The sequence below is a fragment of the Diabrotica virgifera genome, chromosome 3 (assembly GCF_917563875.1).
Source record: "Diabrotica virgifera virgifera chromosome 3, PGI_DIABVI_V3a".
NCBI lineage: Eukaryota > Metazoa > Arthropoda > Insecta > Coleoptera > Chrysomelidae > Diabrotica > Diabrotica virgifera.
The window spans coordinates 153047111-153062564 of record NC_065445.1 but is presented as its reverse complement, the minus strand read 5'-3'; the positions used below and the strand labels follow the sequence as shown (position 1 = coordinate 153062564).

Sequence of the window (15454 nt, the reverse complement as noted above, 5' to 3'; positions counted from 1 at the left end):
AGTGGGAAAAATCCTTCATCAAGAGATAGCTAACAAGTTGGGACTTCTCCAAACGGACCATCTCCCATATTATCAATACGTTCCTGAGAGTATGCTTGAGGATGGCAACTACAAGCTATACTGGGACCGCAGTGTGCTCACAGACCAAACAGTGGCACATAATAGACCAGATCTCGTACTAGTTAATAAATTAACAAGACAAACAACACTAATTGATGTGGCGATACCTAACAACAATAATCTACGTAGTAAATTTACTGAAAAGATCGCCAAGTATAGAGATCTGGAAATTCAAATACGGAGACAATGGAGAATGCAAAGTACCCAGACGATACCTATTGTTATATCTACTACTGGAGTCATTCCGAAGACCCTCCTCGAAAGCATAAAAAAGCTGGGTCTCAATGAACATCTTTATAAGACCATGCAGAAAGCTGTACTACTTGCGACGGCCAGAAGTGTACGAAAATTTTTGGGAGATACACCTGCATTCCAAGTCACCTAGGGCTCGATAACACGGAAAGAGTCCCACCAGAGCTCAATCCTTTTGATACCGTAGGTATCTGGGATGAGTCAATTTTCCCCTTAGAGGGAGTGTGAGCCGTATGGCTAAATCTGATAATAATAATAACCTGTGGGAGTTTTTTGTCAGTTCTTCTATCAGGCGTGGCCCCCTGCGAATGGGGGATGCTTTCTGGGTATTCGTAGCGCCAATACCCAGAGAGTAGCAGGGATACTTGCCGTGGAACAAAAACTGACACCTGGCAGTAGGTATAAAATGCACACCCATGAGAATGGAGATAAATAATTTATGTTTAGGATCGCTGCCTGGGGATCGCCAGGGCACGTCTGAAGCCGGCGCTGGACGTGACAGCATGCAGGACGTCGGTGGCAAGGTGTTGAGGAGGCGGGCCCCTGTCATACAATCAGCTACAGCCCAACCATAACCACAAAGGAGCCAAACAACAACTAGAGCTCCACCCGCCGAAGGTGCTGCGCTGGATCATCAGCCGGCGCTCACTCAAGCGGGACGACCGAGGCAGCGCATGAAATGGACTGTGTCCATTAATGAAAACATTTTGCGCTTCTATTACAAGGTGACAAACCTCGGTCAAGAAACAATCGGCTACCGACAACAGCTGTATGCCGAATTTTGCAGGACGTACCCAGATATTCAAGTATCGGAGCAAAGAGTATCAGATCAATACCGGGTAATCATAAGGAACAACCTTATCCTAGAGACTAGACGCAATTCGATCAAAAGCGAAGTCGAACGGGAGATTAATAACCAAGAACAAGTTTTAGATCAAGTCCCTAATGAAATCCTCGATGAGCAGACTCCTGAGATTCCCATGCCAGAAACTCAACCTGATAATACACAGCAGGAAAACAACGAGTTGCGCGATAGTCTAGCAAACGAAATGGCTCGTGCCGTACAAGAGTTTAATGGAACAAACCCACTTAGCAGACCACCGCTACCACGAATAAACTCTTGTAAGAAACTAGGTGCGCTGTTACAAATTGTGAACACTGAAGTCCTACCCAACTATGTCGTAGAAGCTCACACGTTGGAATATTTGCATATGCTAATCTACTGTGCAGCAACAGCAATTGCTAATGTAATGGGCGTTAAGATCAGAACACGACGGGTTACTAATAACGAAAGAACTGGTAACAGAATTGCACCCTGGGAAAAAAGACTGCTCGGAAAGATCGAATTATTACGTAAGGATATTGGTATAGTCACAGAATACACACGAGGTGTAACAAGTAGAAAAGTCATCAGAAGAGCTGAAGATATAATGCTGACTACCGCAAGACACTCAAGATATGATCCAGAAAACAACACAGCCCATCAGTGTCTGGACACATTAAAACAAAAGCTCTCCGTTTATTCAGGACGACTAAGGAGGTACAAAGTTAGTAACAACCGCAAAAGCGACAATGCTCTTTTTGAAAGTTCTGAAAAGGCGTTCTATCGAAAACTCAATTCAACTGTAGAACGTGTCGATAAGACTTACCCAAGCCAAGAAGAAATTCATGAGTTTTGGGGAAATCAACTTTCCACGCCAGCTGCTCTTAACAACAATGCTGGATGGATAGAAGAAACGACACAAAACTGCCAACACTACATTACCACCCTTTACGAACCCTTCACTACTGAAGAAGTCTCAAATACCATCAAAGAGCTTCACAACTGGAAATCTCCTGGACCAGACGGAGTTCAAAACTTTTGGCTCAAGAAGTTTTGGAGTGTTCATGAATGCTTATCAACACTAATTAATCATGTTATTTCTAATCCGCAGGATATACCATCATTCCTAACTCAGGGAACCACTTATTTAATTCCGAAGGATCAAAATAACACCCAAGATCCAGCCAAATACCGCCCAATTACTTGTCTTCCAACTTTGTACAAATTGGTCACATCCTGTGTAGCCCGGCGTATCTACCAACACTGTGCTCTGAACAATATCATAGAGCCTCAACAGAAAGGATGCGCTAAGGGTTCCATGGGTTGCAAAGAACAACTCATCATCGACTCAGTCATTTCTAACCAGGCATATTCCAAAAAGAGGAATCTTTTTACTGCCTTCATTGATTACAAGAAGGCCTTTGATTCAGTGCCGCATGAATGGCTTATAGATATATTGAGAATATATAAAGTCGATGATAATATAGTGACCTTTTTAGAGCATATAATTACGGAGTGGAAGACTAGAATTCACCTTCAAATACCTGGTGAAAATAACATCGAAACTGAAAATATCGCAATCAGCCGGGGCCTGTTTCAAGGAGATTCGTTGAGTCCACTGTGGTTCGATGATAATATAGTGACCTTTTTAGAGCATATAATTACGGAGTGGAAGACTAGAATTCACCTTCAAATACCTGGTGAAAATAACATCGAAACTGAAAATATCGCAATCAGCCGGGGCCTGTTTCAAGGAGATTCGTTGAGTCCACTGTGGTTCTGTCTAGCTATGAACCCATTATCTCAGCTATTGAACTCCACAGACGCAGGTTTTAGCATCAAAAATAACAACAATGTGGTGGCGAAGCTTAATCATTTATTGTATATGGATGATGTGAAATTAATGGCTTCCACTCGAAACCAACTCGATGAGATGCTAAAAACTGTAGAAACTTTTTCTAATGATATTAGCATGCACTTCGGACTAGACAAGTGCCGTATTTTAAATATAGTCAGAGGAAAAGTACAGCCCGGAGGATTCGATATGCAAAATGGCCAGAACATCGAGGCCATGGGTGAAAACGATATGTATAAATATCTTGGAGTAAAGCAAGCGCGGAGAATTGACCATAAACAAATGAAAACAGAGATAACTACTGAGTTTATACGAAGGGTAAAACAGCTGCTTCGCTCACACCTTAATAGTAGAAATTTGTTTAAGGCACTAAACACCTACGCATGTTCCGCGCTTAGCTATTCATTTGGCATTGTTAAGTGGACAAAAACGGACATAGAAAATCTTCAGCGAAAAGTAAGAACGCACCTCACAAAGGCACAAAAACACCATCCAAAAAGTGCAGTAGAAAGAACGACATTACCACGGAATTTAGGAGGAAGAGGACTTATGGATATAGGTGAGCAATTAGACAAACAAATTGCTAATTTAAGATCTTATTTTCAGATGCAGGCTGAAACATCTACTCTACATCGCGCTATCTGCGCAGTAGATGACACAACACCGATAAAACTGAGGGAAGCAGAACTTCGCATAAACCACCTTACTAAGGACGAAAAAGTGCGCGCCTGGATGGGTAAACCTCTGCACGGGCGACATCCCAATGAGGTCAGCCAAGATTATGTCGACAATATAGCGTCGAACTACTGGTTGACACCAGGAAAGATGTTTCCTGAAACGGAGGGTTCATTACTGGCCATTCAGGATCAGGTTATACCAACCAGAAATTACCTGAAATATATCATCAAAGACCCTCATGTTCAAAACGACAGATGCCGATATGGATATCAAGCCCAAGAAACCATCCAACATCTTACAGGGGGCTGCCAGGCATTTGCTGCAACTGAGTACAAGGAACGGCACGACGCAGTGGGAAAAATCCTTCACCAGGAGATAGCTATCAAGCTGGGACTTCTCCAAACCGACCATCTCCCATATTATCAATACTTCCCTGAGAGTATGCTTGAGGATGGCAACTACAAGCTATACTGAGACCGCACTGTGCTCACAGACCAAACAGTGGCGCATAATAGACCAGATCTCGTATTAGTCAATAAATTAACGAGACAAACAACCCTCATTGATGTGGCGATTCCTAACAACAATAATCTACGTACTAAATTTACTGAAAAGATCGCCAAGTACAGAGATCTGGAAATTCAAATACGGAGACAATGGAGAATGCACAGTTCGAATTCATCAGTCTAATAGTGCGGACATAAATTCGTGTGCTGGTATTTTTACTTTTTGCGGAGATAAGTATATTACCTGCTAATTATATTTTAATTGAAATACCTAGTATTTCAACTATTGTTTCCTATTTATATTTAAGAGTTTGGTTTTGATTTTACGATTTATATATTTTATTTACAAATATTAATTGAAAACATTTCTAATATTTTATAAACCATGGGGGAAAATACGGGCGGGAAACCGCCCGATTTAAATTTAAATAATTGTCCGAACAATACTGAAAAAGAAAATATTGATTCTAGTTATAATAATATTATTGATTTAGAAAATCGTTATAGACCAGGCGATAAAGGTCCTTATCTTGTTTTCGTGGAAAGTAAAGAAAAACATATTGGAAGGCTTTTCCCAATTAAAATTGGTCACTATATACTCCCGGAGGAGAAATTAAGTAAAGAAGTGGAGGATATAAAAGCAGTAGGAATAAACCGCGTAAAAGTCATATTTAAAACTATGGAATCGGCTAATTCGCTAGTAAACCATTATGTTACAAATCAAAATAATTTAGTAGCATATATCCCTAAATTTTACACCCATAAAAAAGGCATCGTCAGAATGGTTGATACGACTTTCTCCGAGGAGTATCTACTAAAAGCCATTATTTCCAATAAAAAAATTGTAAGCGTTCAAAGAATGAAAAGAAAAATTATAGACTCAGACGGAAATTCCAGTTTAGTTAATAGACAAATGATTATAGTACAATTTCTGGGCAATAAAATCCCACAAAACATACAAATTAATCTTTGTAATTTTCAAGTAGAACCTTATGTACAACCGGTTGTCCAATGCTTTAAGTGTTTGCGTTATGGCCATTCGGCCAGACAGTGCAAATCTAAAGATAGCAGATGCAAAAAATGCACAGGTTTGGACCATCTGGAAGATGAGTGTCAATTAGAAAATGTTTGTATTTACTGTAAAAACAATTAACACACTTCAATCTCCCGTAAATGCCCTATTTTCACAAAACAAAAACAAATTAAACATATTATGGCTCAGGAAAACATTTCCTTTAAAGAAGCTGAAAATATATATGTAAATCCTTCTTATGCCAAAATTATTACGAATAACAGGTTCTCGGTGTTAAATAATATTAACAACTTTCCACCATTGCCTGAAGTAAGGCAAACATCTTCTCAGAGTTCTTCAGCCGTACTAAGGAAACCCTTTATTAAAACAAATATTCCTACTTCCAAAAAACGAAAACCTTCCCCACTATCTCCAACTACAGAAATGTCACCAATAAAAAAAACCCCCCAATTAAAATTAAATGCTAATACTGTTCTTCGTAATCCTTATAGGGACGAATATATGAACTATAAAGAAAAGTCAGTACTTATACTATCTACATTCGTTAAACAACTTCAAAAAAGTTTTCCGTCTAGCCCAGTTACTTTTGCAGAATCAGATATAAGAGAATTTGTTAATAATATGTTTGATACCGACAATCACACAGATGGAATGGACATTAATATTAGTGGATCTGAATCCGAATATTATTAACCTTTCCGATTTCTAACCATAATATTAAAAAAGAAAAACTATTTATTTTGCAGTGGAACTGCAGATCTTTAAAAGCAAATAAAGCAAGTTTAATTAATTTTGTTAACAGTACAAATATTGACATCATTGTTATATCAGAACTATGGCTTAAGCCTGACGAAAACTTTTTTTTGAGAGGGTTCAATTTAGTTAAAAAATGTAGAGTTGATGGTTATGGTGGCGTAGGTATTTTTGTAGCGCAAGGGCTCGGTTTTAAAGAGGTTAATATCATCCAGTCGTTAAACAAAGATTTAGAAGTTTGCGCAATTACTTTACCTTCTATAAACTTATCAATAGTGTCTATTTACCGACCACCTGACGTGGTTGTCAATTTTACCGACTGGCTACAATTATTTCAGCAGTTCAAGTCCCATACTCTTTTTTGCGGAGACTTTAATGCGCACCATGATAGGTGGGGACCTATACCTGATGATCGACATGGAAAAATTTTAGTAGATGCAAGATGCAATAGATCATCTAGACCTTGTTGTATTAAACGATGGTACTCCCACTAGAATTAACTCTCATGGAAATCATTCAGCCGTTGACATAGCATTAAGCTCTCATTTTTTAGTTGATAAATTAACTTGGACGGTCTTAGATGACACTATGGGATCGGATCACTACCCAATAGCTATCGACATCCAAATTAATCCTTCAAATTTTTCAATAAACCCATCTACTAAGTGGAATGACACATGCGCAGACTGGGAATTATTCCAAACACTCTTGGAAAAAGATGTTACTCAGTTACTTACTGAAAATAACACAAGTAATGCATCAACATTTTTCGAAATGATTTCCAATGCAGCGACTCGGTCTATGCCTGTTAAAAAATCTTTTACTCCCATTTCCCCAAGACCAATTTGGTGGGATCAGGAATGTAGTAAGATGGTAGAAAAACGGAAAACGGCCTTAAAAAATTATAGAATTCAGTCCAATCATAATAATTATTTAGTTTATCAAAACGTAGCTGCCCAAGCTAAACGTTTATTTAAAAACAAACAACGTTGTAGCTGGATTAACTTCCTAAATAAACTTAATAAAAATACACCACTGACTGAAATTTGGAAGTTCGTTAAAGCTGTAAATAATAAAAATTTTCATTGTCCCAAAAAACCACTTCCCAAAAAATTAATAGAGGAAATGCTAAACAAAATAGGTCCTCCTTCTGCTTCTAATTTTGTGGTAAAATCATTTAACAAATTCCCATTTAATCATAAAGATGAATTGTCTACTTCTTTCACAATGGACGAATTGGATTTAGCGATCAAAAATAGTCGGAACACAGCTCCCGGGTTAGATGGCTTTACTTATAAAATAATTTATAACTTACCATATTCTGCTAAAAATTTTCTTTTGCAATTATTTAATGACTGGTGGAGGAAACAAAAATATTATGACTGCTTTAAAAATATTATAATTTGTCTCTTACTTAAACCTTATAAAGATCCAGAAATTCCATCATCATACCGCCCAATCTCGTTAATATCATGCGTGACCAAAACATTCGAAAGATTAATTAAGTTTAGATTAGAACATTTTGTGGAATATAGATCCCTTTTACCAAGCATTCAATATGGTTTTCGCAGAGGACGAGGAACAATAGATGCGGTGAGTCACTTAGTTTCAGATATACAAATAAGTTTTTCCAGAAACCTATATACATTATGTTTATTCATAGATCTAACAGGGGCCTATGATGTAGTTGACCTAAATATTTTATCAAAAAAGATGGAAAAAATTGGAATTAATAGAACTGTATGTACCAATATCTTAAGTATCTTTCATAATAGAAAAATATTTTTACGTGATCATAATAACGTATTACATGGTCCACACACAGTATGTAACGGTTTACCTCAGGGGTCTGTATTGAGCCCTATTTTATTTAATATATACACTGCAGATCTGCATACGTTAGTAGGTGATAAATTCAACATGATACAATACGCGGATGATTTATGTTTTTACTTCAGCCATGGTTCATATGAGAAATGTTTAGATGACTTAAAAGAATGTATGCATTTGATAACAGGTTGGTTTAATGACATGGGATTCAGTGTTTCTCAGGATAAGACTGCCTTGGTATGTTTTACTCGTCACCGAGTTAGAACTGCTAGAGCTGCTTGTCTAGACGAGTTCACGATTCCATTCGTCGACGAATATAAGTACCTAGGTATAGTACTAGATAAAAAAACTGCTTTGGACTAACCACATAAAATATATTAAAAAAAGTTCCGAACACGGCATAAATTTACTAAAAGTGGTTTCCAAAAAAAAAATGGGGAGCAGATGTTACTGTATCGTATACATTCTACAAAGCTTATATTCGTTCCATATTGGACTATGGTTGTACATTATACGGGGCGTCATCCAAAACGAATCTAATAACTATTGATCGTATACAATATAAGGCTTTAAAAATTTGTATGGGTCTAATGATGTCATCGCCTAACCAAGCAGTCCTTGCAGAAATACAAGAACCCCCATTAAATTTACGTAGACAGTACTTAGCTGAAAAACAAATAATTAAATACAGAACATTTAATGCGAGTATGATCCGAAAAATAGCTTTTATTAACACATGTAATCTTACAACACCTTATTGGAGGATAAAAAATTCCCCTCCCTTGGCAGATGGCTTTATTAATACCAACCATTATGAAATTTTTATATTAAATAGTCCCAAATATCCAATATTTCAATATAGTTATCAAAGTATCATATTTCAGCCAACAATTATATACCCTGAATATTCAGAAATCCCTAATTTAAATAACCTAATACTCACCACCACATTGAATGCTTTTGGAAGAGATGTAACTAAAATATTTACAGATGGGTCCAAAAGTGAGGTTGGAACAGGTGCAGCATTTTTTGTTTCACACATCAATCATGTCGAAAAATTTAAACTAGCGGATATATTCTCTATTTACAGCGCCGAGTCCTTGGCGATAAAAAAAAGCCTATTATGGTGCACGCTAAATCCAGTTCAAACGGTTTGTATTATGTCAGATTCTAAGTCCGTTTTGCAAGCTATTGAAGGATCTCCAATAAATATATATAATCAAGAATTAATTTGTGAAATAAAAAACTTATTGTACCAATTAAATCAGCAAAATAAAAAAATAATTCTCATATGGGTAAAAGGTCACAGCGGTATTATCGGTAACGAAAGGGTTGATTATGAAGCGAAAGAAGCTTGTAAATCAGATAAGTTCGTAAAAATATTTTCACATACCGACTTAACTACTAAATTAAAAAAATCTATTAAAGACAGATGGACAGAATCTTACAATAATTTTAGCAAGATATCGAAAAATCTTTATTTCCAGCTTTATCCACAACTTCCAAATAAAATACCGCATACGACTTTTGATTATATAAAAAGATACACTTCAGTTATAACTCGCTTAAAGTTGAATCACGGCCGTTTTCCGGCGCACCTTCATAAATTAGGGATACTTAACTCCCCGTTATGTGACTGTGACATGTCCATAGGTGACATTAACCATATGTTCCTGGAGTGTCAAAAGAATAGCACAGCTATCTCTAAACTATATAATTCTTTAATAGAATTCAACACACCTCTCCCTCTCAACATTGGTTGCGTGTTATCTAGTAATAATAAACACGTCTTCGATGCTATAATAAATTTCGTTAAAGACGCTAATATCGATATTTAATCTTATATACATCTAATATAAATATGCGTTTGAATAAAAATAAATTCTGTGGCTAATAGACTGCGTCTAAGGCCATCCCTTTCCTCTACACACACACACACATGGAGAATGTAAAGTACCCAGACGATACCGATTATTATGTCTACTACTGGAGTCATTCCGAAGACCCTCCTCGAAAGCATAAAAAGCTGGGTCTTAATGAACATCTTTATAAGACCATGCAGAAAGCAGTACTACTCGCAACGGCCAGATGTGTACGAAAATTTTTGGGAGATACACCTGCATACCAAGTCACCTAGGGCTCGATAACACGGAAAGAGTCCCACTAGAGCTCAATCCTTTTGATACCGTAGGTATCTGGGATGAGTCAATTTTCCCCTTACAGGGAGTGTGAGCCGTATGGCTAAATCTGGATAATAATAATAATATTATCATCAAGTCAATTAGTACATCTCTTCGAAGATATTTAATCCGATACAAATTTGTACTTGCTTTTTTGCCATTGCCACGTAAATCAGGCACAATATTGACATACATTATCGTGTTTGTGTGTAGGCCGTTAAACAATGGCCCCTACCTCGGGAAGAAGACTTTAGTCAAGCACTACCTGGAAAAGAAAACACACTACCTTGGAGAGCGGAACTGGCTTACAACCGTATCCTGATGCATCAGTAGAATGAATTAGACAAGACAGTCCTACAGAGACAAGACAGCCCAACAAGGTAGCCCTAGACTTCCCATAACTGCCGGCGACGACAAATTCTGCAGGGATTGGGGACCACCTTTAGGAACTGTGACGGGAAGACTTAAAGCTGAGTACATTTTTTATCTTTATAACTTTTATACCGGTTACCAGCATGGTCTCGGTCACAGGCTCAGAAAATTAACTTGGTTGTCTGTATACAACAAAATAATTTTTGTTAGTTTTCTTTATATCTGAATAAATAGTGTATTTAAAATGATTAGGTAGACTTTTTATTTCCTGTACCTTTCTGGGATGGGTGTGAAGGAAGAATGAACAGGGAACGAACCCAGGGCTGAACAGTCGGGCAGAACACCATTCTGATGGATGGAACGGTGGACGTTTTTCTTTTGAATATCCTAAGGGATGTTCGAGGAATTCCTCCCCTCGTTTCTCCCAGCAGTGTGGTGTTTCTTAATGCCCTGGTCTTGTTATGATCAGGATGTTGCAAAAATGGCGCCCAACGTGGGCCCTGTTTATTCTTTCTCGCGTTTATCCTAGTCAGGATGCAGGAAATAGAAATTTACTTTTAAGCTATATTGCAGATTTTTATCGCTAAAAATTTTAAAATATCTTAATTTTACAATTTCAATTTAATCCGTTAGTATATATTAATATCCACTCTGCTGTTTTGTCTGTTCTCAACATTAATGGCTTAGCTTAAAATACTAGTTTTTACATTTTGTTTTTCTTTGATAAATGTTAGTTTTGCTTAATTGCCTCTTGCTGGTATTAGCAATCTATATTTCATGATATCTATAAAATATTTTGTCGTTAATATTTATTATTGCGATACATTTTTAATGTGGTAATGTATTATAATATATACCGTTTGTCCCAAAAAATAGTAAATTTTCAGGACTTACATTTTCTTATGCTGAATTAATTTTATTTAACTATCTTTAAAACTATTTTTACTATTTTTAAATTTTACTATCTTTAATTAATTTTGAATTGTAGTTACTATCGTTGCATTCTTTATTCTTCGCCCGCTGTGAATTTCTGTCTTTTTTCTTTTACAACTATCCTCTCAGATTTTACAACTATCCTCTCGTTGGTAATCATGCCTCTCCCTTTCAATCTAAACCACCTAAAAACAGAGGAATTGGCCTATGAACTCACCATTAGATGTTCTACAGTGCCCGAAAATGTTGCGGAGCGTAGGAAATCACTGAGAGGGTTGCTTACTGAAGAAAGGAAGATAGCCCCAGAATATAAGTTGACTCCGGCGTTTACGCAGGATGTCAAGGACGCTAAGAAAACATACCAGGAGTTAAAAACTTTGGTCGAGGGTTTTACTAGTACTAGCGCAACTCCTAGCTATCGGACTATTTCCGATCGTTTTCACCATCTATCCGGAAGAGCACGTCACATGGCCGCTTCAGATGAAAAGGAAGAGGAGACCAAGCAAAAATTGAAAATGGACGTATCCATCCTTTTTGGCGAGTTGGAGGAAAAACTGGGAAATCCTCAAGATGAAGAGGAGCCTCAACACTTCTCTTCTACACCTGTTGCCTCTCCTTCCTTTCTTACTGCGTCAAAACCTAATCCCGTGCACAAATGGGGAATAAGAAAATTTTCTGGGAGTACAAACCTCATCCCTTTTCTTGAACAACTTAATGTCTTAAAACAGTCTAGAGGATGTAAGAATTCTGATCTTTTTCTCTCCACCGGAGATCTTTTCGAAGGCTCTGCCTTCACTTGGTGGCATAACCACTATTTAAAAAAGTCATTTGCTTCTTGGGATGAGTTAGTTTCGGCTTTGAAACAAACCTATCTACCTGACAACTACGATAGAGCCTTATGGGAACAAATTCGTACTAAACAGCAAGGTCCTGATGACCCTTTTTTCTCTTTTATAGCCGATTGTGAGGCACTTTTCAAGCGAAAAAAATGTTTCAGAAGCGGAGCGAGTGGAAGAAATTAGGTTAGGCCTTCTTCCTGATTTTTTATGGATCTTGCTATGGTCCAAACCCCCACTGTTGCTGATCTCATTAATGCGTGTAAGTGCATAGAAACTTCTCGTGCAATTTGTTCTTCCCGCTCTAAACAGCCCACTTCCTTACCTCAAAGAGTCAGAGAAACATGTTCTTTGAATGTAACTTGTTGGAATTGTCGAATTAAAGGACGCGTATATCAGGATTGCCAATCCGAAGCTACTATTTTCTGTTACGGCTGTGGAAGACAGCGTGTTACAAAGGCAAGGTGTCCGAAATGTTCAAAAGTTCAAAAAAACGACAATACTGGCGTCACCACCGCCCCGCCAGCACTACCTTCCTCCCCACAACAAGGAAGACCTGCGAACCAACCCAACGCACCCCGTTGTTAACAGATGAATCCCTATCTTCACCTACAACTCTCTCTTCACCTGTTATCTCTGACGACCTATCTCTTCACCAAAATAACTTAAATTCAAACATATCTTCACCATATGTTATTCCCTCTTCCCTCATTGTCAATCCACCTTTCTCTACCGTTACTCCAGTATCTTTGGCACATACGTCTCACATCAGTCGAACTTTGTCTACAAATCCTCTTTTAAATGTTCGTGAACATGACAACCGTCCTTATCTTTCAGTCAGTATTTTAGACGACTCTATTTCTGCTCTTACTGACTCTGGTTCGAACGTGTCAATTTTTGGTTCTAAAGCCCTTTATCTATTAAAAAAATTTAAATTGCAGATTAGTTATGACGTTGCAATACACTGAACGACAGCTGACGGTAGCCTACAAGATGCTATTGGCTTTGTTCACGTTCCCGTTACTTTACAGAATACCACACATTCCTTAAAATTTTTAGTTGTTCCCTCCATATCACATAAAATCATCTTAGGTATGGATTTTATTCGTCTTTTTGGTTTATCTTTTAATTTTTCTGATTTTTCCTATAGCTCCAATCATTTTTCAACTTGCGTTATTAATACGATTTCTGATAGATGCACATGATCTCCTTCTCAACTCGCTCAATTAGATTCGATCATTTCTCTATTCAAAGAAATAGCTCCAGAAGACTCTATTGGTCGAACAACCCTTTACACTCACTACATCGACACCGGAAATGCAAAGCCAATAAAACAAAGGCAATACCCTCTATCGCCTGTAATGCAGAAAATCCTCAGTGAAGGTGTTGACGAAATGCTGAAGCTAAAGGTTATTCAACCCTTACACACTCCAACTCCTTGGATGAGTCCTCTATGGCTCGTTAAAAAGAAGAACGGCACACATCGCGTCTGTTTTGATGGTAGGAAGCTGAATTCTATAACTCTTCCGGACAGTTACTCTATGCCGCTTATCGACTCTATTATCTCTAAAGTTCGTGATGCTAGATATATTACATCCATTGATTTACGACATTCTTTCTATTAAATTCCTCTCGACGACGAGTCTAAGATCAAAACCGCTTTTTCTATTCCAAATCGTGGAGTATTTTGCTTTAATGTTCTTCCCTTTGGTCTAAATAATTCCGCACAAGCAATGTGCAGATTAATCGACATGGTAATCGGTCCCAAACTTGACCCCCATGTCTTTTACTACGTTGATGACATTATTGTGGTGACTTCAGATTTTGAGACTCACCTTAAAGTACTCTCCTCGCTGTTTAGACAACTGAAACTTGCCAATTTGACCATCAATTTTGATAAATGTCAATTCTGTAGACCATCTCTCAAGTTCCTAGGGTTCATTGTCGATGAAAAAGGTCTTAGAACAGATCCTGAGAAAATCGATTCTATTTTAGAATATCCTGTACCTCAGAATACCACACAGATCAGACGCCTTATCGGTTTGATCGGGTATTATCGTAGATTTCTTCCTAACTTTACTCTGTTTGTTCTCCAATTTCGGATTTTCGTCCATGTCATGGACGAGGCTGATTCAGCTTTTCATGAGATAAGAAACCTTCTCACTCGTGCTCCTGTTCTTGCTAGTCCTGATTTCTCAAAGAAATTTTATATTGCCTGCGATGCATGCGACTCTGGAATTGGGTCAGTCCTGTTTCAAAAAGAGGATGGTTTTGAGCACCCCATCGCTTATTTTAGCAAAACTCTTAACAAATGCCAACGCAAGTACAGCACGACCGAGAAAGAACTTTTGGCCATCCTCCTATCAGTCGAAAAATTTAGAGGTTATATCGAAGGCACAGTTTTTTGCATAATTTCTGACCACGCTTCACTTCAGTGGCTTTTCACTATGAAAAACCCTTCTCCTCGTCTAGCTAGATGGATAATGAAGTTATCTTCTTATAAGTTTGACATAGTGCATCGTAGCGGTTCTCTTAATGTCGTTGCTGATTCCCTTTCCAGAATTCCAGAAAATGCCACAGAAGTTTCAGTTCTCAATATGTCTAATCTCACTAGGTACAAATGGTATAACACCTTAATAAAGAAGGTTACCAATGACCCACATAAATATCCTTGTTAAAACTTAATACATAATTTGTTTAATCCTAAATAAGGTGGCAATGACATATTTGCTGATATTTAGTAAGTTGCCGATTGTCAGAATGACAAGATCCAATAATTAAATTTCATTACGTACACCAACGAAAAGCATTTTGTATTTTAGAAGAATAAATGTAATAAATTGAAGATACATTCCTTTTATTAGAACCACAACAATAATACAGTCCACCCAAGATATTTATACATATTTTTTGGTCCTTCGAGCCGGATATTTTGAAAATCAATTGCAACGATCTATTGAAGAAGAAGCCACAAGCGAAGTCTATAGTAGCGATCAGTGGCCCAGTCAAGTAGTGAACAATTTTAAAGAAATTATTACACAAAGAGGTGATATTCAATAAAATCAATTGCAACAATCTATTGAAGAAGAAGCCACAAGCGAAGTCTATAGTAGCAGTCAGTGGCCCAGTCAAGTAGTGAACTATTTAGAGAAATTATTACACAAAGAGGTGACATTCAGTCTACAAACGAATTGGTCAACTATAAATTACAGTTCAAGAACGCTATTAAAATTATAACACGAAGATATCCTTTTAAACTATTTTCTGATCATATTACTGTAAT

The 15454-nt window shown here is 37.4% G+C and overlaps 1 protein-coding gene across 5 annotated transcripts in view; it reads right to left on the bottom strand.

Moving 5' to 3' along the window:
- The window catches only part of LOC126882130 (monocarboxylate transporter 5), a 681181-nt gene that overhangs the window by 366621 nt on the left and 299106 nt on the right, over positions 1-15454 (bottom strand). The window lies entirely within an intron of this gene.